At 43.0% G+C, this 24,833-nt stretch overlaps 1 protein-coding gene across 2 annotated transcripts in view; it reads left to right on the top strand.

The window, feature by feature from the left end:
• The window catches only part of PTK2 (protein tyrosine kinase 2), a 430,903-nt gene that overhangs the window by 214 nt on the left and 405,856 nt on the right, over window positions 1–24,833 (top strand). The gene's annotated exons all lie outside the window — the stretch shown is intronic.

Genomic DNA, 24,833 nt, shown 5'->3' with positions numbered 1-24,833 from the left:
TGGCCCCAACTTATGTAATGGGGAAGGGGGTGTCTCCCCTGGCGAGCGGCACCGCCGTGTCCGCCTCCTTTCCCCGCCCCCGGGGAGGTGAGACACCCCCGCCCCTCTGGACGGGGGAAGCCCTACAGCGGCTGTACCGTGTGGGGACGAGCCCTCCCGTTCCCCGCGTGTCTGGAGGGGAGCCCTCGTGTGGCGGAGGGACCCGCCAGCTCCGCGCACTCAGGCGCGGGCTGGGCGGGGGCGGCCTGAAGGGTGCAGTGGTCTGTCAGTCAGTGGCCTTTTCTGCGGGGAGGGGGCCGCCGAGCGGGTGGTGCCCCCCCGCGGGTGGGAAGGAGGCGGCGAGGTTGCCTTTCAGATCCCTACCTAGCCACCCGCCCTCTCGCCTTCGTGGGGAGAGGGGCAGAGCGCGCCCGCCCCTCCTGCGAGCCGTGGCGGTTCGGGGGCGGCGGCCAGGTGGGATTCCTCACCCCACCGGATGTGGTGGGACGGGGCTCGGGGCTGGCGCGTTCGCCTGGGGGTGACTAGCCCACAGAGTAAACAAAGGGAAAGGGGAGGGGGGCCGTGGCTAGAGCGGGGCTGCCCCTTCCGCCGGGCCGATGGTAAATCTGCGGTTTGCTCATCCAGCTGGGGGGCCAGGGGAAGTGGTTGAGATTTCTTTTCGGTGTGGTGATCTGTTGTGCTCGCTGAGGAGCCGGGTGTTTGATCTGAGAGGAAAGAGAAGAGGCGCGTTGCTGTCGCTCTCACACACGCACACACTAGTAGATGGTAAAGTAAAGGGTGAATGAAGAAGGGGAATTGTGCATCGATGAGGATGCCTTTTTTAAATTTATCTGCCTAACACCAGAGCAATTGTAGTTGCCATGAAGGGGTCTGTTCTGCTTCCCAGGATTTTTGTTTTTAAGTCCGATACAAACCTGAAGTCTGGATACAGTCAGAAATGCACACTTGTAACAATACCCATTTTTTCTTCCAATCCCAGGGGACTCGTTTTAAAGCACAATACTTTGAACATAGTCCACCCTTGCCTCCTTTCTGTTTTCCTAACTTTGGTTTTCTTTGCTTTAGTCTTTTTTTAGCTTCTCCTCTTCCCTCCTAACTGAAAGATGGTGTGGCTCCATAACTGTGTAGCTTTATGCTTTAACTAGTTGCAGTGTTTCTTATTTAAATGTTCTGAAAGCAGAATATATCCTGTGGGCCTTAACACCAATGTCAAAGTCTTGCAGAGTCAGCCTATAGCTGGGTTTTTGGCATTGTGACCAGGATAATGGCAGTACTATAGTAAATGAGTTGAAATAAAAAGTTAAAGAGAAGGCAGAGTGTTTGAGGATTCATATTTTTCATCAATGGGACTAATATGTGTAATTACAATATTCACTTAGTTTAAAAGTAAACTTGCACTATAGTGTCTCTTAGTTTACATTGTTTCCCTTGTGTTGCCTGTACAATGTTCTCAGTCTACAGGATACTAAACAATAAAGTTCTTGATGGAGCAAAGCCGAACCACCTTGAGGCTCTATGCTGTGACTGCATGGAGCCTCATTGAGATCAAGGTGCACTTGTGTGAATCATTTGGCAGAAGCAGTGCCTTAAGTATTAAACCTAACATGGTTTAATTAATAACTTTAATCATATTGATGTTGTTTGTCCCTGTCCATTCTCCATATCCCTTCTTACTTCTTTGTTATCCCTCTACCCCTTGCTTCATGTCTGAAATTAAGCCCTCATTCTGCATTGGATCTGTGGGTTTGAAATCTTGTCCCATCATGGATCCAGGTGCAGGTCTAGGAGTACAGCTTTTAAACTTTTTGGAGCCAGAATTGTGGCTCTGATCCTGCATGATGTATGTGTGTGTTTAACTTTATGCTCTGTGAATAATCCCACTGAAGTTTGCAGAATTGGAGCAGGTATGACTGTCTGTATTGTGAGGTGTCTGGCAAATATACAACAATGGAGAAACTATTTTCTCTAATTTACATGGTTGTAAATTGTATTGGTCATTTAAAGATTGAAAATGTGAAGAGCAAGGAAAACTAGTGTTTTTTTAAACGTTTGCTTTCATATAAGGATTTATCTTACATGTATTTTAAATCCAGTCTTGGTAGAACATGGCTTTGGCTTGTTGTTATTTCTTCAGACTTTTTGGAAAAGAAAAAATGCACACAAATAATTGCAAATAAAACAGCATAATACTTCTTTTCAAAAGCTGTGAGCTTCATTAAACCCTAGGTATCTTTAAAAGTACTGAACATGTGTGGTTGATTGTGTCAGTCTGTAAACTAACTGTATCTGAAATTCACACTATTTCAGAATAAAAGATTCTTATATAGCAGTAATATAACATTTTGAATATATACTGTAAGTGTTGTAATAAATCTGTTTCAAAGTATCTGTCAAGTAGTATTAAAAGCTCTTTCTGTGGTAAACCATTATATTTCCAATTTCTGATGACTAATACCTGAACAGTTGACTTTCTTGGTATTGTAATTTCTACAAGCTAAGAGATTTGTTCAAGCGACAGTGTTTCTGGATAGTATGCAAAAATTATACTTCTGGAGCTAGTAATGGACTGTAGTTTGACAGCTTCTATTTGATTTGAAGCTATCTCCAGAAATTGTACATCTTGGCAAAATGAATAAAACATATTAGCATAACAACATAAAAAACTCAATACCTTTTCCTAGTTTTCCTGTTGCTTTGCATGGCAGCACTATATTTGATGTAGTGTAGCATACAAATTGGAGATATAGAATGTTCTAACTCCTTTCACATTGCTTTAGAATTCAGGGAAACACTTTTTCCCACTAACAGCAAACATTCTATATCCTCCAAATATTTTTAAAAGTACACTGTTTATTTTCATTAAGAGCTATTGGCAGTTACTCTTTGAACATTTAGAATTATAAGACAGATTTCACAGTATATTATTTACTGTAAATAGACTAATATTTTGCTCTCAAAACTGAATATTCAAATCTTGTAAATTTGTAACACTCCAGTCAGAATATCTCTTGTCTCAAACTTAGGAAAACATTGACTCTTAAAAAGACATTGAGTATTTCGTATAGAAACTCCATATCATCATATTTCAAAAGATACCCAGAATGTGAAAAGAAGAAAAATATTTTTAAAGGTTCTGCAATATATCAAAGGGACATTGTCAGGTTAGAAATCACACTTAAAAAATTCTTTTTCTTTATTACAAATGACACTGTTCAATATTAAAAGTGAAAACTTAAACATCTGAATTTTTCTCATCATTTATGCTGGTTGTTTACTTTTTGCATTTCACATAGCAAGGACAATGAAAGTCAAATAGTTTCACTTTTGTCTGTAGGCAGTTTCTAGTCTATATCACTTTTTAGTTATTTTGCACTTGCATGAGGTTGGTGTTTGTATTTCAAATGCTGTAGGGGAATATTATAAAACCAGTTTCTAGGATGCATAAAAATCAATGATTTTTTTTTTTAAATTAAAAAAATCAGACTTTTTTTATTTAAATCGGATTTTTTTGATATAATGCTTTTTGAGGAGAAAACCTATGTAAAGATAGTTTTAATTAAGATACATTATAGCTCTAAGATATCTCATGGAATAGAGATTATAAATTCTAATTCTATAGTGTAAGACAATATATTCATGTAATGTTTAAGGAAAGTTTTGTAATGAGTTCCAGTCGTTCATGGATTAGGGACCCAATCTTATGGAGTTCCTGGGGCTTCTGTATAGATTATGTAGGTTAATCTTTCTATCTACCCAGTGGGACTCAGTGCTCAGTCTAGAAGATACCATCAGAGATGCTTAGTTTTACAATTCTAAAACTGTGGATTTGTCTCTCCAGAGAGAACATGCTTGTTAACATGCAAAAATGTGTTTAAATAAATAAATATATAGAAGTGAGAAATAACAGACCTCAACTCTATTGCCCCTCTGCAGATTTGTGTGCACACAGTCAATCCCTTACCTCTCTCTAAAAGTGCAAAGTTTCAAAAAGTTCAGTGAATAAAAGATTGTTGGGGGCAGAATAGATCTGGACAAGAAGGAGTTTGGAGGTAAATGTGAGAAGCGAGGGACATGTGCTTGTTTTGTTAAAATATTAAGTGTTTGCTATTGAAGAAGAAAAATCCAGAACACTTAACGTTGTTTTAGTTAAAGAAAACAATTTAAATGTCTGTCTGGTGGTGATCTCCTCCTAATACAACATGGCAAGGAAATCCTCCAAATATTAATGATTAATCTGTTGAATTGGAGCTAGTTCACTTCCCAATGACTTCATAAATATCTGCTTCAGTTATCTTTGGTAAATGAAATAACCAAACAGTCATTCATTTTCTGATATAGCTGTAAAACTAATTTGAAAAGTTTTCAAAATACATCTGTTTAAAAATGTATAGTGTGTACCTTCTAAAAAAGAAACCTACATCTATGAGTTGTGAAGAATATGTATTAAGGTTATAACAACCAACAAGAATGTGCTTTTATGTAGAAAACCATGATTAAATCAAGTCTTCCTGACTAGTGATTTAAATCATGATTTAAATTAAATTCACCCTGCCAGTTTCATACTGACTCTTAATTTCATGAAAATGTTTTAGTTATTTTAAGGTTTTTTAAACCCCAGCAAACCAAAAACATACACATTATAATTGTTTTAATGTGATTATTCTGACAGGCAATTCTTCTATGGAATGGTTGCTAAACACTTTAAAATGAGAACAACCCAATAGTTTTTAATGCCAAATATGACTGTTAAGTACTACGTAGGAACTGAAATACAACACTTCCTGATTATTGACTTCTACCGAGTAGCTGTTTTGTTCTGAAAGTCATCTTTTTTTTAAGAATAGAAATGGAAAATAAGAATGGATTCAAACATTTTAACTGCAGGTTCTGCAATGCCAAAATTTGTAGAAATGCTGGTGGTGTTTCAGAATTCAGGTCAGTGGTTTTGGGTGCACCTATGGTTGAAAGCTAGCATAGCTTGGTGGATTTGACAGACTCCAGAAATTTTCAAAGAACACAGATTACTATTTATTAGTTAGAAAAACAGACATTAGAGGGCTGAGGAAGGGAAATGGAGTTGATAGGATGGAAAAACCTACCTGATGAGTTTTGTAGGTTGGTGTTTTGTTTTATTTTTTGAGGGTGGGACGCTTTTGTTGTTTTTCCAGTCAAATTCAACTAAAGTTACTGCTGTTGGTTAAATGACTTATTCCAGAACCATTTCTGCCACATGTTCTCCAAGAAATCAGGCAGTGTTTAATAGCTAGGCAAATAGGATGAAAGTTCATAGGCACTTATTTAAGAAACTAAAAGTATCTTTAAAAAACCTCAGTATACATAAATTTGTATATTATGAGATTGTCTCCCTTTCCTATTCTTCGTATGTTTCTCTCCTTCCTAGATCAGTGTATCTCAAACTGGGGTCGCCGCTTGTTCAGGGAAAGCCTTGGCAGGCCGGGCTGGTTTGTTTACCTGCCCCATCCACAGGTCCGGCCAATCGTGGCTCCCGCTGGCCGCCGTTCACCGCTGCAGGCCAATGGGGGCTGCTGGAAGTGGCAGCCAGTAAGTCTCTCGGCCTGCGCTGCTTCCAGGAGCTCCCATTGGCCTGGAGCAGCGAACTGCGGCCAGTGGGAGCCGCGATCAGCCGGATCTGCGGACGGGGCAGGTAAACAAACTGACCCAGCCAAGCAAGGGTTTTCCCTACACAAGAGGCAACCCCAGTTTGAGAAACACTGTCCTAGATTGTAAACTTGTTGGGGTAGGAACACTCAGTCTTTGTTTGTACAGCACCTAGCGCACCTGGGACAGTGATGCAGATACTCGAAAATACCAGGCTCTATTCAGTGAAATTTCTCTTTGATCTTCTGTGGTGCAAATCTGAGGCAGCTTGGATTATAAAATATTCCTGACATTGGCTCCCTATTATTTGTGTTATGGTAGGGCTAAAAGGACATGATTTGGATTCCCCCCGCCCCCACACCTTGTGCTAGAAACTGTGTACATTCAATTTAAATTGACAATGAGAAAGGCCCTACTTAATTCACGATATTGCGAATTCCGCAGCATTAGGCTTTCACCACAGTTTTGTCAGCCCAGGGGCTGATAGCGGGGGCCCTCCCGTGCATGGTGCTGACAGCGTGAGCCCTGGCTGAAAGACGTGGGCCTCTGGCAGCCAGGGGTCCTGCTGGCAGCTCCGGGTATTAATAACTGTAATATAGTTGCAGCAAAATGTCTGATTATCAGAAAAAAATTAGCAGGCATAACATAATACTTGAGTGTTTTATTTTGTTCCAGCAAATTTTTCTTAAACAAATAGGTCTTCTTTGGCTTTTCCAAATTACCACAATTAATGAAGGTCCATTATTACTTTTCTGCAATTTTCCATGTCTTGTCTGCAACTCAGCTGCAATTATTTGACAATCATCCCACGATTCAAATAGGGCCTTAACACTGAGATTCTGGAGGTGATGTCAAAGAAACTGACAGAGATTGGGGGTTGGCTGGAGGGAGACAGATCAGAGAGCTCATAGTTGGAGTCATGTGGATGGAGGAGATGGTGTCTTGAGAGAGAGAGAGAGAGAGAGAGAATAAGAAGGATCCACCAAAAGAGTTGCTTCAGGCGTGACCAGAGAAGTAGTAGGAGAACCAAGTGAAGGAATTTCTCTCCCTTGGCTTTCACAAGCCTTCAGGTTGGAGGCCTTGATCAGGGGAGTCTAAGGAGCGCTGGTAATCCAATGTAGACACTTACCAGCGCTTTTCTTGACCTCCGTGGAACGAGGAAGCCTCTGGTAATCAAGCGGGTCTCCTTTCCCGGTTTGCTCTCTCGTTCCCGGAACCCCGAGCAAGCAGGTCTCCTTCCCTGCGGTTTGCAGGGTGGCTCCGGGAACGCGAGAGCAAACCGCGGCGAAGCTGGTCTCCTTCCCCGGTTTGCTCTCGCGTTCCCGGAACCCCCCTTGAAGCCGCCCAACAGCGCTGCAGTGTGGCCACATCTAACACCACTTGCAGCGCTGGTTGCTGTAAGTGTGGCCACTCTGCAGCGCTGGCCCTATACAGCTGTACTAATACAGCTGTAACAACCAGCGCTGCAAAATTTTAGATGTAGACATGGCCTAAGGTAGCTGAGAGATTGAGAAGGATGAGGATGGAACATACGCTCTTAAAATTTGGTCATAAATGGTTGCGAAGAGCAGTTTGTCAGGTGCAGAGAAAAGATTCCAGATAGGGGGTTTGATGGGGGGGGGGGGGAGACAAGTATAGAGATGGAAAAGAGGAATTTGAGGTCATGTTGTAGATAGAGCATTAAAGAACTTACGGCTGAAGGCTCTGTATAGTAAGTGCTTATCACTTTTTCTTTTTTCTTATAGGTTAACATTAAATATTGTGTATATCTGAATTTTCTCAAATTAACAGCAGTCCAAGGCTGGAAATGTCGGGGGGAGGGCTCTACCATACCCAGAACTTCCAGCACACTCTGTGTCCCTCGTTATTTTTTCTGTCTTTTCTATAACTATCTTCATTCTGTTTGATTCTGTTGTTATTTGCCCTCCTTTCCTTTTGCACCTGTATCTTCCTTCTATGCCTGTCTCCTTTTTGCCAGGTTCAGCGTTAAAAGAGCTTGCAGAGGGAACCTGAACAGAAATTATTCAGTTTCCTTTGGCATCAAACTATTTCCTCATCCTTTGGCTAAAAAGGGGGAGTGAGTAATACTCTAGCCAGTTTCCTTTTGCAGCAAGGCTCCACCTTTATACAGATGTAAGTCCATGTAAAGTTTTAACTCTCCCCCCACTCCTCCCAGACACAGTTAAACTGTTATTCATCTAATTTTGGGACCTGTCCTCAGACTAACTTTTTTTCTTTTGCTTCAAACTGCACCAGCAGCCTATAGGCATTTGATGCCCTGGGTATAGCAGGAGGAAAGCATATGTGCTTTCTCACTTCCACCATCCTAAATATTAAGTTGGTGAAGAAAATGTGCACTTGGGTTGGGGACAGTGAATAGACAATGAAGCTGCCTACTCAAACATTGAGCCACCTTCTGCTGCTCCTGCAGAGATTATAGTAGGTTGTCTTAAAGCTTTCTTCCAAAGTTCTTTTTTGAACTGCTGATAGAAGAGAGCATCAACTTGTTTTACAAAACCAGTTTTGCCTCTCCTGGAATTGACACCTCCTCATCTATTATTGGGAGTGGACTACATCCACCCTGATCGAATTGGCCCTGCCAACACTGGTTCTCAACGTGTGAGGTAGCTCCCTTCTCTTTATGTGTCGTTATATAATGCCTGCATCTGTAATTTTCACTCCATGCATCTGAAGTGGCTTTATATCCACGAAAGCTTATGCCCAAATAAATCGGTTAGTCTTTAAGGTGCCACCGGACTTGAACTTCTTTTCTGACCCCTTCACGCTACCATGGTCCTCTGTCAGGACAGTGGTTTAGTCCCTGCACTCTGGGTGAAAGAAGGGATCATTTTTGGCAACAAATCAGAGGTTTACAGTGGAAAGATAAAGCATGACTGCAAGGCCAGCTGATACAGGCTGAGGCAGCAGGAAAGAACTGAGGGGGCTTCACTGTCTGTAAGATGCACTTCCCACTCCATATCCAGTTTCTTTTTGTTTACCCCACCTACTCCAAGCCAATTCCTGTGTGCAACCCCAGCTTCCATTTATTTTTTGTGGGGAGCAGAGGATATCAGGCTACCAAATGCTTTATCTTCCTCCGTGTCTCCTTCAAGTTCCTGGAACAGTTTGAAATGGCAAGAGCCTCTTCTGTATTTAGTAGGAGCTGTTTCTGCCTCCCCTTGCCTAGTGCTGGGTACTAAGCTATGTGGACTGCAAAAAGGAAGGAAAAAATTAAATTAGCCAAGCCTCCAAATAAACTAAATGACAAGTTCTTTGGGGCTGGTTGTGTTTTATTTTTTTAACTAAGTAGTGGATATTTCTTGCTTTTCTGAAACAGAGCATATGGGGTGATGGGGAAGAGAACAGCAGTGTTTTAACCCAGAGACATGGATGCTCATCTCTGCTACATTCCTCCTTTCCCCGCCCTTTTCTCTGATGCTGTGAAGGACAATAAATGATGTGCAAGGAGCTGAAAATAGGAGCACAGGATTTGCCATACCAGATAAGACCTCTGGTTCATCTGCTATGACAGTGGTTCTCAGACTTTTGTACTAGTGACCTCTTTCACATAGCAAGCCTCAGTGCGACCCCTCTTATAAATTAAAAACATTTTTTTATATATTTAATTCCATTATAAATGCTGGAGGCAAAGCAAGATTTGGCTGGAGGCTGATAGCTTGCGACCTCCCATGTAATAACCTCACAACCCCCTGAGGGGTCCCAGCCCCCATTCTGAGAACCTTGTGTTATGATATCCTGTTTCCTATAGATGCTTCAGAGGAAGGCCAAGGAACACCTATCATGAGTTACTTGAAAATAACTTGTACATAAACTTAATCTTAACTTTGCAGTTCTTCAGTAATGCCCCAATATGCCTTGTTAATACATATACCTTAAGTCTGACAACACAACAGTTGCTGAAATATATAAGCTCTTCACCTCCTTTTTACAACCCATTCGCTCTCAGCTACAGGATTCCATCTAACACTATTAAAGGACAAAAAGCAGGGAAAAGAGAGATTATACCTCTGTTTAACATTACAAGGGGGCAGAAGAAAACCAGTGTTTTTTAGGGGGGGCCCTGCAATTTGGGAACCGCTCAGTCAAATTGTCTCAAATTTGGATCACTAACATTGTCCCATGCCTCCATGAGGCACATGACATTTCAAATCAATCTGATTAACTGTTTGGATTTTAGAGCACTTACAATAGCTGAGACTGCATACAAATTAGAGGGTGAACAAGAAGTGATGAAAGCAACATGAAATGTAGTACAGACGCTCCCCGGGTTACACAAACCCGATTTATGGGAATCCGGACTTGTTCTGTAAGGTTGTTTTTCTTTTCCATAATTGTTGGAGATATGTCCCCGACTTATGCAAAATTTGACTTACGCAAGGTGTTCCAGAAAGGAACTCTTGCGTAAGTTGGGGAGCTTCTGTATGTACCTTGGTAGTTGATTTACTTCGGTTTGGATTTTTTGTAAAGAGTAATTTTTTTTGGTATTTTCTTATGAGTCCTTATCCCTAGTGCTGTTACATTTAGTTACTGAGAGTCTAGTAGTGCTACTAGTGTCCAATATCTAATAACACTTCCTGCATCTAAGGTCTAAAGGTTTACTACCAATCACTCGTAGATTAAAGGGGAGAATGATGGACTTAAACAAAGGACAGGAATTCAGGAGACTGGAGTTCTATTTATGTCTTTTCTGAAGACTTGAATTATCTTGGTCAAGTCAGTTTAATCACTCTGCCTCAATTCTTCTATCTGTAAAATGGTGGAGATAAAACCTAGCTCAGGCTTAGTTCACTAGTGTCTAAAGCACTTTGGGATCCTCCAATGGACGGTACTAAAATTGTTAAACTATTTATTCCCCCAAGGGATGTTGGGTCAGAATTGCTCACTCAAGGTGCCTCGGATGAATCTTGCAGCAGCAGTCTTAAATGATTCATACTTGGCAGTGCCCTTGTTAACCTTTCATAGTGTCTGACTTTGATTTTATTTAGTACATTCAAATATAAGTCCTAAGTGGATAAGGGGAATTACATCTCAGAAAATGAATCTCTTCTTCGGGGGTAACATGCAACTTGGCAGGGTCTAAAACTGTGGTTTTTATCTTTTATTATATAAACAGTGGTTTAATTTCTGCACCTCACTTCCAAAGGTCTGAGTTGGGGAGCTCCATCCAGGGAAACACAATATTTTGCTGGTCTCAAAGTGTGAGGTTCTCTCCTGTTTTCTCTATGGTTCTTTGCTGTGGATGTTGGAAAAAGTTATGGCTCCTGCTCCTACTCCCACTCCTCTCTTTACAGTGCCATTATGGGAATGCTGTAGCTTCTTAATTGGGTTATCCTGGATTTTGATCAGTGCATCATCTTCTATATCAGATTTAAGCTCCTTATCTGAGGCTTCAGAGCCCTACCCAGTTTAGTATGTGTGTCTTGTCTACTGTTTGCCTTTGTCTTTTAATTTCTACTTCACCCAAATTGTAGAACTGACCACATTCTTCTCACTTGCACTTTTGTGTCTTCTTCCATACAGCCTCAGTGCCTGTAGCCACTGTCCTGATTTTGCCTACCATGCTTCTACCCATGCCATTTTCAAGTCTCACCACAAAATATTCTTCTGCAAGGCCTACAAACCCTTTTAGTAACTTCATGTGTAAGCTGGGGTATGCACATCTATGCATGTGCATGTTGTAGGAAGATGAGGTACACTTTTAAAAATCAATACTCATGATGCAGTTATGAATAACAGCAACTGCATAATATCTCTTAGCACTTTTCCTCCCATCCCCGTTGCCTAGCCAACTCTGTTACCTGTTTGACATCAGCCCTAAACTCGTTGAGGCAGGGACATCTTTTATTCACATTTGTTGCTGTGGAGACCAAATAGGGAAGGATTTCTCCTAAAATAATGTCCTATTCTTTGTCTGCAGATATTCTCTGGATTTGAATGTTTACAGCTCCTAATATCTTGATTTTAAAGATGACATTAATGCTCATATTTCTGCAAACAACTAGATTAGCCACCATTTTGTAGTCTCATATATTTCTCTCCATGAATAAGGAAAGATGGAAACTGCCTACTGATACAATTCTCATGTAATTAATATTGTTTTTTATGCAGTTGTTAGCTTTTCTGCTTTCAAAATAACAGGTTGGTTGGAACTCTTGATAAGAATGTCCATTTATTCTATACCACTACTTTTCTCTCTTAAAATATACCAGCTCTCACTTTTCATTTAACATTGGAGGCTTCCTCTCCAATGCATTCAAAGGTGAGTCTGTGTTTTATTGCTGTTCTAGTATTAAGTCATTCGAGGGACTGAACTCACTACTGAGATTACATAATTCAGTTTTTTAATGTCTTGGTAAATGCAAGTCTAGACTAAGTTAAAATCTGGACTGTGACTTTTTTTTTTCTTTTGTGAAGTTTATCTCATTGTGGCCTCTACTGAAAACTAATAATGCATCTTCTATTTGAGAGAATTCCTCCTGAAGTTACAGGGGAACAGATTCATTGATCTAATAGGTCTTTTCTTTAATTCCTATGATTTACCAAATCTCAAACTTTTAAGGGCACCACTGAACTAGAGAGTTTACAGTTATGTCACCCTCCTCCAAGCGACATAAGTTTGCTGACATAAGATGTAGTGTAGACATAACCTAAATCTCAGTAGAGGCAGAACTCTCTTGAGTTAATGTCCTTGGGAATGTCTGCACAATAGCTGGGGGGTGCTTTCCAGTGCGGATAGAGACAGACATACCCTAGCTAGCGCAGTAAAAATAGCATTGTGGTTGTGGTGTCATGGACTGTGCTCGTGCTAGCTGCCTGAGTACAAAACCCATGGGGTTGGACGGGATTGTATTCAGGTGGCTAGCCTGAGCCATTGCTCATGCCATCATGGCCAGACACACTGAATTATTTTTAGCACAGTAGGTTGAGCAGAGCTAAAGTGCATCTGTCTACCTATGCTGGGAAGCACAGTTCTAGCAGCTGTGTAGAAATACCACTAATGAAAACTTGGGCTTCAGGCAGACTTAGAAGAGGGATATTTAAAAGTAACTTCAGGGTATACAGAACTGCCTTCGAGCCAAAAGGTTGAGCTAAGAGAAAAGTTTATGAAATTAATGTAAGCCTTCAAGGTCTGAGAAATTGCATGTTGCTTTAAAAAAAAAATCCCCAAAACATATCTTCCACAATTATAACTCTAAACTTTTGTTTAGAGAAATATTATAAAATAATATAATAATTGGATCTCTCTATTTAACATATTGTTACCATATTTTACTTTTGTTGTTTTTGAGTACTTAGTTTGCAGAAAGAAACAAAATGTGATGCAGTCATTGCCCTCTAGAGCAGTGGTTCTCAAACTTTTGTGCTGGTGCTGCTTTTCACACAGCAAGCCTCTTAGTGCAACCCCCCTTATAAATTAAAAACACTTTAAAATATATTTAACACCATTATAAATGCTGAAGCCAAACGGGATGTAGGGTGGAGGCTAACAGCTTGCGACCTCCCATGTAATAACCACGTGACCCCCTGAGGGGTCCCAATCCCAAGTTTGAGAACCTCTGCTATAGTTAATTCATGAAAATAGGGACTTACACTTGGATTTGCATAACATAAAGATTGAGAACCATTGAACTATAGTCTTGATTGTTTCCCTAGAAATAATTAGAGTAGATAGAGCTTAGGTGAAAGCTGCCATGTGCCACTCAGTAGACATGGTGGGGTGATAAACTAGAGCCAGCAGGGGTTGACAAGAACCAGGCTGAAGCTGTGTGGAGTGTACCACCATAGGAGGCATCAGAGATTTAGGACAGGATGGGGTATTTAAAGTGAAGGATTTCCCTTAAGAATTGTCTTGTCTAATTTTAAAATCAGTTGGTAAGGATAAACAAATAGTTCATTAGACTGTCATAATAAAACTATTAAATGTATATTCCTGGTTCAGCTCTAAACTTCGGTGTCTCCCAATTCTCTCTAGGGGAGAATACTATGTGATTGTCACTCTCTTTATTTCTTCCCATCCTTCTTTCTGTCTCTCTGTTCACTCTGACTTTTCTCCATCCCAGTTGTAAGCAGTTGATAAGAATGGCGATGCTGGGTCAGACCAGTGGTCCATCTAGCCCAGTATCCTGTGTCTAACAGTGGCCAGTGCCATGTGCTTCAGAGGGAATGAACAGAACAGGGCAATTATTGAGTGATTCATCCCTTTTTGTCCAGTTCCAGCTTCTGGCAGTTGGAGATTTAGGGATACCTGGAGCATGGGGGTGTGTTCCTGACCATCTTGGCCAATAGCCACTGATGGATGTATCCTCCATTAACATATGCAATTCTTGTTTGAACCTAGTTATACTTTTGGCCTTCACAACTTCCCCTGACAATGAGTTCCACGGACTGTGTTTTGTGTGAAGTACTTCCTTATGTTTGTTTTAAACCTGCTGTCTATTAATTTCATTGGGTGACCGCTAGTTCTGGTGTTATGTGAAGGGATAAATAATACTTCCCTATTCACTTTTTCCATACCATTCATGATTTAATAGACTCGATCATGTATCCTCTTAGTCTCTTTTCTAAAATGAATAATTCCAGTCTGTTTAATCTCTCCTCATATGGAACTGTTCCATACGCCTGATCATTTTCATTGCCTTTTTCTACACCTTTTTCAGTTCTAATATATATTTTTTGAGATGAGATAAACACAACAAGAAGCTGTTTTCAATGTGTGTACCACCGATTTATACAGTGGCATTATGATATTTTCTGTTTTATTTTCTATCCCTTTCTTAATGGTTCCTAACATTCTGTTAAGATTTTTGAATGCTGCTAAACAGTAAGTTGATGTTTTCAGAGAACTGTCCATGATGACACCAAGATCTTTCTTGAATGGGAACAGCTAATTTAGACTCAATCATTTTGTGTATATAGTTGGGATTATTTTTTCCAAAGTACATTATTTTGTACTTATCAGCACTGGATTTCACGTGCCAATTTGTTTCCCAGTTACTAGGTTTTGTGAGATCCTTCTGAAACTTTTTGCAGTCAGCTTTGTACTTAACTATCTAGCGCAGGGGTAGGCAACCTATGGCACATGCGCCGAAGGCGGCACGTGAGCTGATTTTTCAGTGGCACTCTCACTGGCCAGGACCTGGCCACCGGTCCGGGGAGATCTGCATTTCAATTTAATTTTAAATGAAGCTTCTTAAACATTTAAAAAACCTTATTTACCTTACATACAACAATAGTTGAGTTATATTATAGACTTAAAGAAAGAGACCTCCTAAAAACATTAAAATGTATTACCGGCACGCGAAACCTTAAATTAGAGTGAATAAGTAAAGACTCGGCACACCACTTCTGAAAGGTTGCCGACCCCTGATCTAGAGAACCACCTCACTGTTCACCATTCAGTAAGTTTGCCTCTTCAGCCCTACCATATGTGAAACACTCCTGCACTTCATGCTGATGGAAACTCGCTTTCCCTTACAAGCATGAGACAGTTTTCTTCTACATCCAGTGCCTGAGCTGGCTGCATAAGGAAGCTGAGTAGTATCATACACTCTTAATTTCCCTTCTGAGCCTTCACTGTGAATACAACTTTGGCAGCTGCTGGCTAATGACTTCTTGTCAATGGTGCATACAGGCAGGTGTCAGTAAAAGCCACCAGAAGGCATGGTAGCTGACCAACACTCTTTGGAGGACTTGCCACATATGTTTTGGGGGAAACACTGAGATATGCTCAAAGAACTCCTGAGATCTCTGTAGTCATGCAGAGAGAAATATTTCTCTTTGTGACAGTGTTTTTAAAAAGAGAGTAGTATTTTGTTAAGTTAAAAAATCAGGAAATGTACTCAGTGCAGAATATTTTTCAAATTTGCTTACATCTTGGTATGAGGGGAAGAGCGGACGTACACGTATTATTTTCTTTGACCTCAAAGATGAATTTTCAAGCTGTTTAGCTTTGGTAGACATTTCATGTACAGACTGCGAATATGTGTGTGGTTTTCTCTTTCACTCCCTTTTGTTCCTTTTTATAGCTTTTATGAATCTTTGCAGTAGAATTTAGTGCTCTGTTACTTGTACAATATTTTATCTCTTTTTATTTTTAAATCTTGTCTGCATTTTTTCACTGTCCTTCCTTCTGTAGACATACACAAGAGGAGAGGAAAGTAAATGTATCTCCTTTCACTTCCATTCCTCAGGTTTTCTCTCCTGCTGTTTTCTTTTCTGCCCTTTTGTGAATTCTCCCACTAGTTTCCTTTTTCCTTTTTTTTTATACTCCCCATTTCAAATATTCACCATCACACACACATTATCTTGAGGAATGCAGGATTAAGTGCTGTCCCTGCAAGCTCTGATGTGAGCTCCTTGCCTTAACTGTTGTCCCCCTACCTGGAAAAGCTCTCTGTATAGGACTGCAGGGCATACACAGACAGCACTTGACAGAGTATAGAGTAGAAGGCAAGAGCACACTAAGGGCTTGTCTACATCAGAAAGTTGCAGCGCTGGTGAGGGAGTTACAGCGCTGCAACTTTGAAGGTGTACACATCTGCAGGGCATCACCAGCGCTGCAACTCCCTGTTTGCAGCGCTGGCCGTACTCCCGTTTTGTCTCGGGTGTAGAGGATCCAGCGCTGGTGATCCAGCGCTGGTAATCCAATGTAGACACTTACCAGCGCTTTTCTTGACCTCCGTGGAAGGAGGAAGCCTCTGGTAATCAAGCTGGTCTCCTTTCCCGGTTTGCTCTCTCGTTCCCGGAACCCCGAGCAAGCAGGTCTCCTTCCCTGCGGTTTGCAGGGTGGTTCGGGGAACGCGAGAGCAAACCGCGGCGAAGCTGGTCTCCTTTCCCGGTTTGCTCTCTCGTTCCCGGAACCCCGAGCAAGCAGGTCTCCTTCCCTGCGGTTTGCTGGGTGGCTCCGGGAACGCGAGAGCAAACCGCGGCGAAGCTGGTCTCCTTTCCCGGTTTGCTCTCTTCTGAAGAACTAAACAAGGCTGGGCTATGTGTTCCTTGTTCAGCATATTGCAGTCGTTTTATCTTCACCCCTGTCCTGCTTCATGAATAATAGTTAAATTAGCAGATTTGGTCTAATGAGAATGGGTGTTGGTGATCTCAAGCCATTCAGTCTCACAGCCTTGCATTAGGTTAGTTGACCGGCCAAAGAACTGAAGTCAGTGTAAAACAACCCCCCCTTTTAGCCACGGATCAAGTAGTGTTTGTGCTGTACAGGGCTGACCTGCTTAAGATGAATAAAAGATCATTGGGCAGTGTTGAAAAGTTCATGATTTCTTTTGCTCTCACTCACAATTGTGCACTGAATCAAATTCTAAAACACTGTGTATTACTGAATGGAGTTTTACTAACTTGCTATGCAGGGTTGTGCTACCTTCAGCAATAATGGACAGTGTGGTGCAGCACAGAAAAAATATCTTCAGTTTGTTTATTTTTAAAGGTGAAGTTTAGTCATGCCACACTAATTACTTCGTGGCTTATGGATGATAAGGCACTTACATTTTAAAGTGCTACAATCACTTCCTGAAAAAAGAACTATCCTCTGGACTAAAATCTCTCCTGCTTATTTCGAGTTTTATTTGTGCATGTTTGTAAAATTAGCTAAAATGTGGTCTGGCTCTTCTGCTTATGCATATACCTTGAGGAAACAAATGCTTATTCTTTGTGTAGTGTCCTTATGGGTGTGACATATGAGGGTACAACCCAGACTAATGAGTAGCTGTGTCACTGCTGCCCTCTAACCTGGGTATCCTTTACAATCCTTTGTTGATGTTGCCTCCAGCCTGAACTGCTTACAAACAGCATCCACCACGCAAGTCACTCCCAGCTATGTCTGAGTGTGCTGCAGCTGGGCAGCCACACCTTGTCTTTTACTAGTCTGGGTTATACTACAGTATGATCCCAACACACTACCAGTTTTAGATTTTCCACCAGAAATGTATGTACTGTATTGCCCAGCCCTCTCCTGGACAATACAAATTTATATAAGGTCCGTTATTTCTTTAATAGAAATAATGAGCACACAATTTGCCACCCTAAATGGAGTTTCCCAAACACTTCAATTTAAACGATTAGGTAAAATAAGTTTATTAACTACAGAGAGCGAGAGATACTTTGAGTACAAGCATTGAAGCATAAGAGTCAGAAACAGTTATAAGAAAATAAAGTTAAAATGCTTATTATATTATATTCAAGCAAAGTTTCTCACTGTATATTTTAAGCAGTTTTAGTGACCAAACCCTCTAGGTCAGGACCCTTTCTCGCAGAATCCAGTGAATGCTTCCTTTGTGGCTTCAGTTGCTTTGAATGTGATGGGCCTGGGGAGAGAAAGGGGTGCCTTAGAGCATTTGTCCCTCCTTTTTATATCATCCGTCCCCCTCTTGAAAAACATTTCCAGCTGAGATTCAGGAAACAGCATCTTTGTGGAAGGATATGCCCTACTGGTTTTTTCCAATTGTTTGAGCTTCTTTGCCTCCCCTTCTTGCTTGATGACCCTTTTTACTGCTTAAATGCAAATTAGGCAGAGCATACATTCCTTTGTTTAGGACAGACTTGTTGGCCAACTTCTGCTTGGGTAGGGCTGCGCTCTACATGGACACCCTGAGGAAAAAACCCGACCAGGGCAAGGCCTTTGAGGTGACCAGCAAGTGGGACTCCAGCAACCACTTTCTCCCCGCGGGCAGTTTCACCCGTTTCGCCGACTGGTGGTTCATACACCGCGCCCACCTGAACTGCGTCCCGCTCAATGGAACCATCCGCCACAGGAACCGAGACAAGCGCTGCAGGAAGTGTGGGTATGCCCTGGAGACCTTGCCCCACGTCCTGTGCAGCTGCAAGCCCCACGCCAGAGCCTGGCAGCTGCGCCACAACGCCGTCCAGGATCGGCTGGTGAAGGCCATTGCCCCACACCTGGGTGAGGTTGCAGTCAACCACACCATCCCCGACAGCCTGCTGCGCCCGGACATCGTCATCACGGATGAGGAGCGGAAAAAGATCATCCTCGTCGATGTGACGATTCCGTTTGAGAACAGAACCCCAGCCTTCCGTGAAGCCCGAGCCCGTAAACTCGAAAAATATGCCCCCTTGGCGGACACCCTGAGGGCAAAGGGCTACGAGGTTTACACCGATGCCCTGATTGTCGGGGCCCTTGGTGCCTGGGATCCCTGTAATGAACATGTACTTAGGGCCTGTGGGGTGGGCCGTCGCTATGCACGGCTCATGAGACGTTTGATGGTCTCTGTCACTATCCGGTGGTCTAGGGACATTTACATAGAGCACATCACCGGCCACCGCCAATACCAAGAGTGAGCCGGCTTGGCTCTGTGCACCCACGGGGGGAGGAGGCCTATAAAACCCCCCTACCGAACCATATCCCCTAAGCCCTAAAGCCACCGAACTAGATTCCACCATGCGAGGGTCATCCTGTCCCCATTACCCGGCCCGCTTACTTATACCCATGACTGCATGTAACCCACTGTATGAGCGATGTACCCTCACTGCTTCCTTACTGCTTCTTGATCCCACCCACCATACACCCCGCATTGGGGGACCTTGCAGACTGTATATGTTATGTGCTAACAAATTCCCACATACCAGCGTCCCCCTATACTCTGTATGCTGCCCCCAATGACCAACAACTGACGCTTTGAACTCTTTGTATCATTTTTTTATTTAAACATTCTCTAATAAACTTTTAAATCTGTTCTTATACGGGAAAGTCTTATAACTTTATATAAAATGTTTCCACACATGTATTACCAGGGCAATAATGAGCAACAAATTATGAGTTTTCAAGTGCCTTTGTACAAGGCGTACTTTGGACAAAGATTATTACAATAGCATGTTGGGTGAGGTCAGGGGTACATTTTGTCAAAATGGGTGCTCCACTCTAGGTGCACTTGCACCCCCTGTACCTTTGAGTGGAGATTTCTGATAGCAGTGTGTGTTTGGCTCACGCATGTGTGCTGGTCTGCCTCATGCCCTGTACGACTGTTGTTATAGAACTGTATGGATGAATGGCCCTCAGTTCCTTCTCAGTTGCCTCAGCTTGTGATGGAACTCTGGCACTTGTCCCTATTGAGATGAACTCAATTGTGTCCCAGTTTTTTTTATTTTAGTAGTTAGTTTGTAGTAGTAGTTAGCATTAGTATAATTAGTTAGTAGGTACTAGTAGCTTTAGCTTTAGCTTTCTAGTTTAAAAAAATGTTTTTTTTTCATATATATTATATACAGATAGATATTAGTAGATAAGGTAGTTGTGTATCAACAGCATGCTCAGTACCACAGAAATTTAGTTTTCCATCGGTCCTGGCTGTGTCTGAGACTCCGATTCGCTACTGCTGAGCTCCAACATATTTTTGGTACCCAGGACATCGAGATCTCCGGAAGTTCACTCAGTACCAACAGTTTCACTACAGATTTCTCTGGGAGCTCTACCATTTCATATTGAGTTTGAGGAAGAAGATTCTGATGAAGACCTTGCCTCGTTTTCCCAAATATCAGTACAGGACTCTCCTCCTCACCCCTATAGAGGCCTCTTTCCAGAAGTCTCTCAGCCTTTGACTACTCATGGCACAAGGTCGAAGCCACCATCTTACTGGTGTAAGCACCTGGGGGTGCCCTGTCCTATGCCTTATGCACCTCCTCAGCCATACTGGAACCTTTGGGTAGCTTATCACCAGCAATTTTCCAGGGCTTCGAGCACCACCTGTTGCAGAAATAGGCAGCCTTCATCGCCTACCTTCTCTGGGACACCTGATGCTCAAGAAGAAACTTTTGAGGAGCAAGTTGCTAGAGCCAATGACGAGGTCTCTCCTCTGGCCAACATCTCTTCTCTGGATGAAGAAGTTTATACCACCTCCTCCATCGTTGGCAGATGAATTTAAACAGTTCCAGGATCTCATGCAGAGAATTGCTGACACCTTGCAGAATCCTATTGAGGAGTGTAGGGAAGTGCTGTGGCCTCCCTCAGAGCCAGAGGAAGAGGAACCACTCTCTCTGCCTGCCTGGGTGGGTGGAATCAGGCCAGGCTCATCCTTTCCACCAGAAGTTGAGAGACAGGGCAAGAAGTACAAAAGGTGGAACCCCCAGCTCAATTTGAGCAGAGCCAGGGAAGGAGACAGATGTGTCTTATGTACTGCAACCCACCGACCCTGCTGCTGAGCCAGGCAGTGCCCTGGACCTAGGGAGGACCAAGGCCGGGGAGGAGCTGGTGGGACTGCTGGTGGCTGAGTACGCTGATGCTGCAGCGGATCCTGAGACCATAGAGCCTGATTCGGGACTCTGGTAGGAAGCAGCCCAGGGAAACCAGATGTCAGTTTGGTGGTGTGGTGGCTTAACAGCCGGTCAGCATGTTGCGGGAGGGCCCTGGGCTGGGACACGGTGGCAGCCTCCTCACCATAGTCTGCTTACTAGCTCCTCCCCTACCTATGGGTTAGAGCTTGTAGACTGCTGGTTAACTCTACAGGCCTGAATCTACAGACTGCTCTTTAGCTCAGCCCTGCCTGAGGGCCTAGGGTCTCTTGACTGTTTGAGGGTTCCACCCTGTTACAAAGGCTGGGCTGATAATGCCTACTCTGCTAATTCCTCTGACACTAGGCCATCATCCCAGTGACGTAGTGAGGCAGTGTGGCCTCCCTCAGGCCCAGAAGAGGAGGGATGACCGACCATAACCCCACTACAGGGAGCTTAAAGAACTTCATCATGAGCTCCTTGACATCCTTCAGTCATTCTTATCTGCCCACATGGCGTTGTCTGTCAAGGAGGCACTTCTGGGCCCTGTAAAAATTGTCTGGCTGCTATTCCATTCTCTTGTGTGTAGGCAGATACGAAACAGCAAAAGACGATTTGTTTTTATTTTCTCATCCCTCTCCTAATTCTTTGGTGGTTGACACAGTTAACCAATGTGGAAAGGCAGCACTGTGCTAAATCCAGGCCCCAGGAAAAAGTTATGAGAAGGGCTTCCTGGCTCTCAACTTTCCAGATTTCCAAAAGAAGTCCAGAATATGCAATTTGGATGGGCTTGTCGAGGGTCTGAATTACCATCATAGTCCTTACAAGCTGCAACAGTTCACATGCCTTCCTCCCTTCAGTGACTGCCTTTACCACTTCAGGCAGGTTTTGGAGTTGATGACTACAGACAAGTGGATTTTGGATATCATCTCCACAGGGTATGCCATTCACTTTATGACTCTTCCACCAACGACCCCTCTCATGAGAGCTTGCTTCATCAAGAAACAGACTTTCTTCTATAGCTTGGATGCTATAGAACCAGTTCCCATGCAGTACAGAGGAAAGGATTTTTATTCCAGGTACTTCCTGGTACCAAAAAAGAATGGCAGTTGGAAACCATCCTAGATTTGAAGTTACTCAACACTTATGAGAAGGCACAAAAATTCAAAATGGTGGCACTTGCAGCGATAATTCCTTCTCTAGATCAAAATAATTGGTTCTCAGATCTTGACCTTCAGGATCATAGAAGAAACAGAAGATTAGGGTTGGAAGAAACTTCAGGAGGTCAACTAGCTCAAAGCAGGACCAACCCCAACTAAATCATCCCATCCAGGGGGCTGTCTCAAGCTGGACCTTAAAAACATCTTATGGGTGGAGATTCTAACACTTCCCTAGGTAACCCATTCCAGTGCTTCAGCACCCTCCTAGTGAAAAAGTTTTTCCTAATAGCCAACCTCAACCTCCCCCACTGCAACTTGAGACCATTGTTCCTTGTTCTGTCATCTGCCACCATTGAGAACAGCCTAGCTCCATCCTCTTTGGAACCTCCCTTCAGATAGTTGAAGGCTGTTATCAAATCCCCCCATACTTGTGCAGACTAAATGAGCCCGGTTCCCTCAGCCTCTCCTCATAAGTCATATGCCCCAGTCCCCATATCATTTGTTTTGCCCTCTGCTGGACTCTCTCCAATTTGTGCACATCCTTTCTATAGTGGAGGGCCCAAAATTGGATGCAGTACTCCAGATATTGCCTCACCAGTGTTGAATAGAGGGGAATAATCACTTCCCTCTATCTGCTGGCAATGCTCCTAGTAATGCAGCCCAATATGCTGTCAGCCTTCTTGGCAACAAGGACACACTGTTGACTCATATCCAGCTTCTCATCCACTATAATCCCCAGGTCCTTTTCTGTAGTACTGCCGCTTAGCCAGTCGGTCTCCAGCCTGTAGAAGTGCATGGGATTCTTCTGTCCTAAGTGCAGGACTCTGCACTTGTCCTTTTTGAACCTCATCAGATTTCTTTTAGCCCAATCCTCTAATTTGTCTAGGTCACTCTGGACCTTACCTCTACCCTCCAGCATATCTACCTCTCCCCCCAGTTTAGTGTCATCTGCAGACTTACTGAGGGTGCAGTCCATCCCATCATCCAGATGAGTAATGAAGACCGACTCCTGGGGCACTCCACTTGATACTGGCTGTCATCTAGACAGTGATCAACGGCTCAATATCTGTTAAGCCCAACGATCTAACCAGCTTTCTATCCACCTTATAGTTCAATCGTACAATCCATACTTTTTTAACTTGCTGGCAAGAATACTGTGGGAGACTGTATCAAAAGCTTTGCTAAAGTCAAGGTATATCATGTCCACCGCTTTCCCCATATTCACAGAGCCAGTTATCTCATCATGGGAGGCAATCAGGTTGATGAGGCATGATTTGCCCTTGAGGAATCCATGTTGACTGTTCCTGATCACCTTCCTCTCCTCCAAGTTCTTCAAAATGGGTTCCTTGAGGACCTGCTCCATGATTTTTCGAGATACTGAGGGGAGGAAGACTGGTTTGTAGTTCCTCGGATTCTCCTTCTTCCCTTTTTCAAAGATGGGCACTATATTTGCCTTTTTCCAATTGTCTGGGACATCCCCTGATCTCCATGAGTTTTCAAAGATAATGGCCAATGGTTCTGCAATCACATCAGCCAATTCCCTCAGCACCCTCAGGTGCATTGCATCCGGCCCCATGGACTTGTGTACATCCAGCTTTTCTAAGTAGTCCTTAACCTGTTCTTTCACCACTGAGGGCTGCTCACCTCCTCCCCATACTGTGCTGCCCACTGCAGCAGTTTGGGAGCTGACCTTGTGTGTGAAGCCCAAGGCAAAAAAAAAAAAAAAGCATTGAATACTTCATTTTTTTCCACATCATCTGTCACTATGTTGCCTGCTCCATTCAGTAAGGGGCCCACGCTTTCCCTGACCACCACCTTTCTAACATATCTGTAGAAACTCTTTTGTTACCCTTCACGTACCTCACTAGCTGCAATTCTAGTTGTCCTTTGCCCTTTCTGATTACACCCTGCATGCTAGCGCAATGTGTTTATAATCCTCCTTAGTCATCTATCCAAGTTTCCACTTCTTGTAAGCTGCTTTTTTTGTGTTTAAGATCAGCAAGGATTTCACTGTTAAGCTAAGCTGGTCACTTGCCATGTTTGCTATTCTTTCTGCACATCGGGATGGTCTGTTCCTGCACCCTCAATAAGGCATCTTTAAAATACAGCCAGCTCTTCTGGATTCCTTTCCCCTTCATATTAGCCTCCCAGGGGATTCTGCCCATCAGTTTCCTGCAGGAGTTAGTCATCTTTTCTGAAGTCCAGGGTCTGTATTCTGCTGCTCTCCTTTCTTCCTTTTGTCAGAATTCTGAACTCGACCATCTCATGGTCACTGCTGCTAAGGTTGCCACCCACTTCCACTTCCTCTACCAGTTCTTTCCCTGTTTGTGAGCAGCAGGTCAAGAGGAGAACAGCCCCTAGTTGGTTCCTCTAGCACTTGCACCAGAAAGTTGTCCCTAACTCTCTCCAGAAACTTCCTGGATTGTCTGTGCACTGCTATATTGCTCTCCCAGCAGATGTCAGGGTGATTGACATGAGAAACAGGGCCTGTGATCTGGAAACTTTTGTTAGTTGTCCAAAGAAAGCTTCGTCTACTTCATCCTTCTCGTCTGGTGGTCTATAGCAGATGCCCACCACAACATCACCATTGTTGCTCTTGCATCTAAACTTAACTCAAAGACTCTGAACAGTCTTTTCTCCAATTTCATGCTGGAGCTCTGAGCAATCATACTGCTCTCTTACATACAGTGCAACTCCTCCACCTTTTCTCCCCTGCCTGGTCTTCCTGAACAATTTATACCAATCCTGACAGTGTTCCAGGCATGTGAGTTACCCCACCAAGTCCTGTTATTCCAATTGCATCAT

This window comes from Gopherus evgoodei, unplaced genomic scaffold (genome assembly GCF_007399415.2).
Source record: "Gopherus evgoodei ecotype Sinaloan lineage unplaced genomic scaffold, rGopEvg1_v1.p scaffold_44_arrow_ctg1, whole genome shotgun sequence".
Taxonomy (NCBI): domain Eukaryota; kingdom Metazoa; phylum Chordata; order Testudines; family Testudinidae; genus Gopherus; species Gopherus evgoodei.
This window is presented reverse-complemented; position numbering and strand designations above follow the sequence as displayed.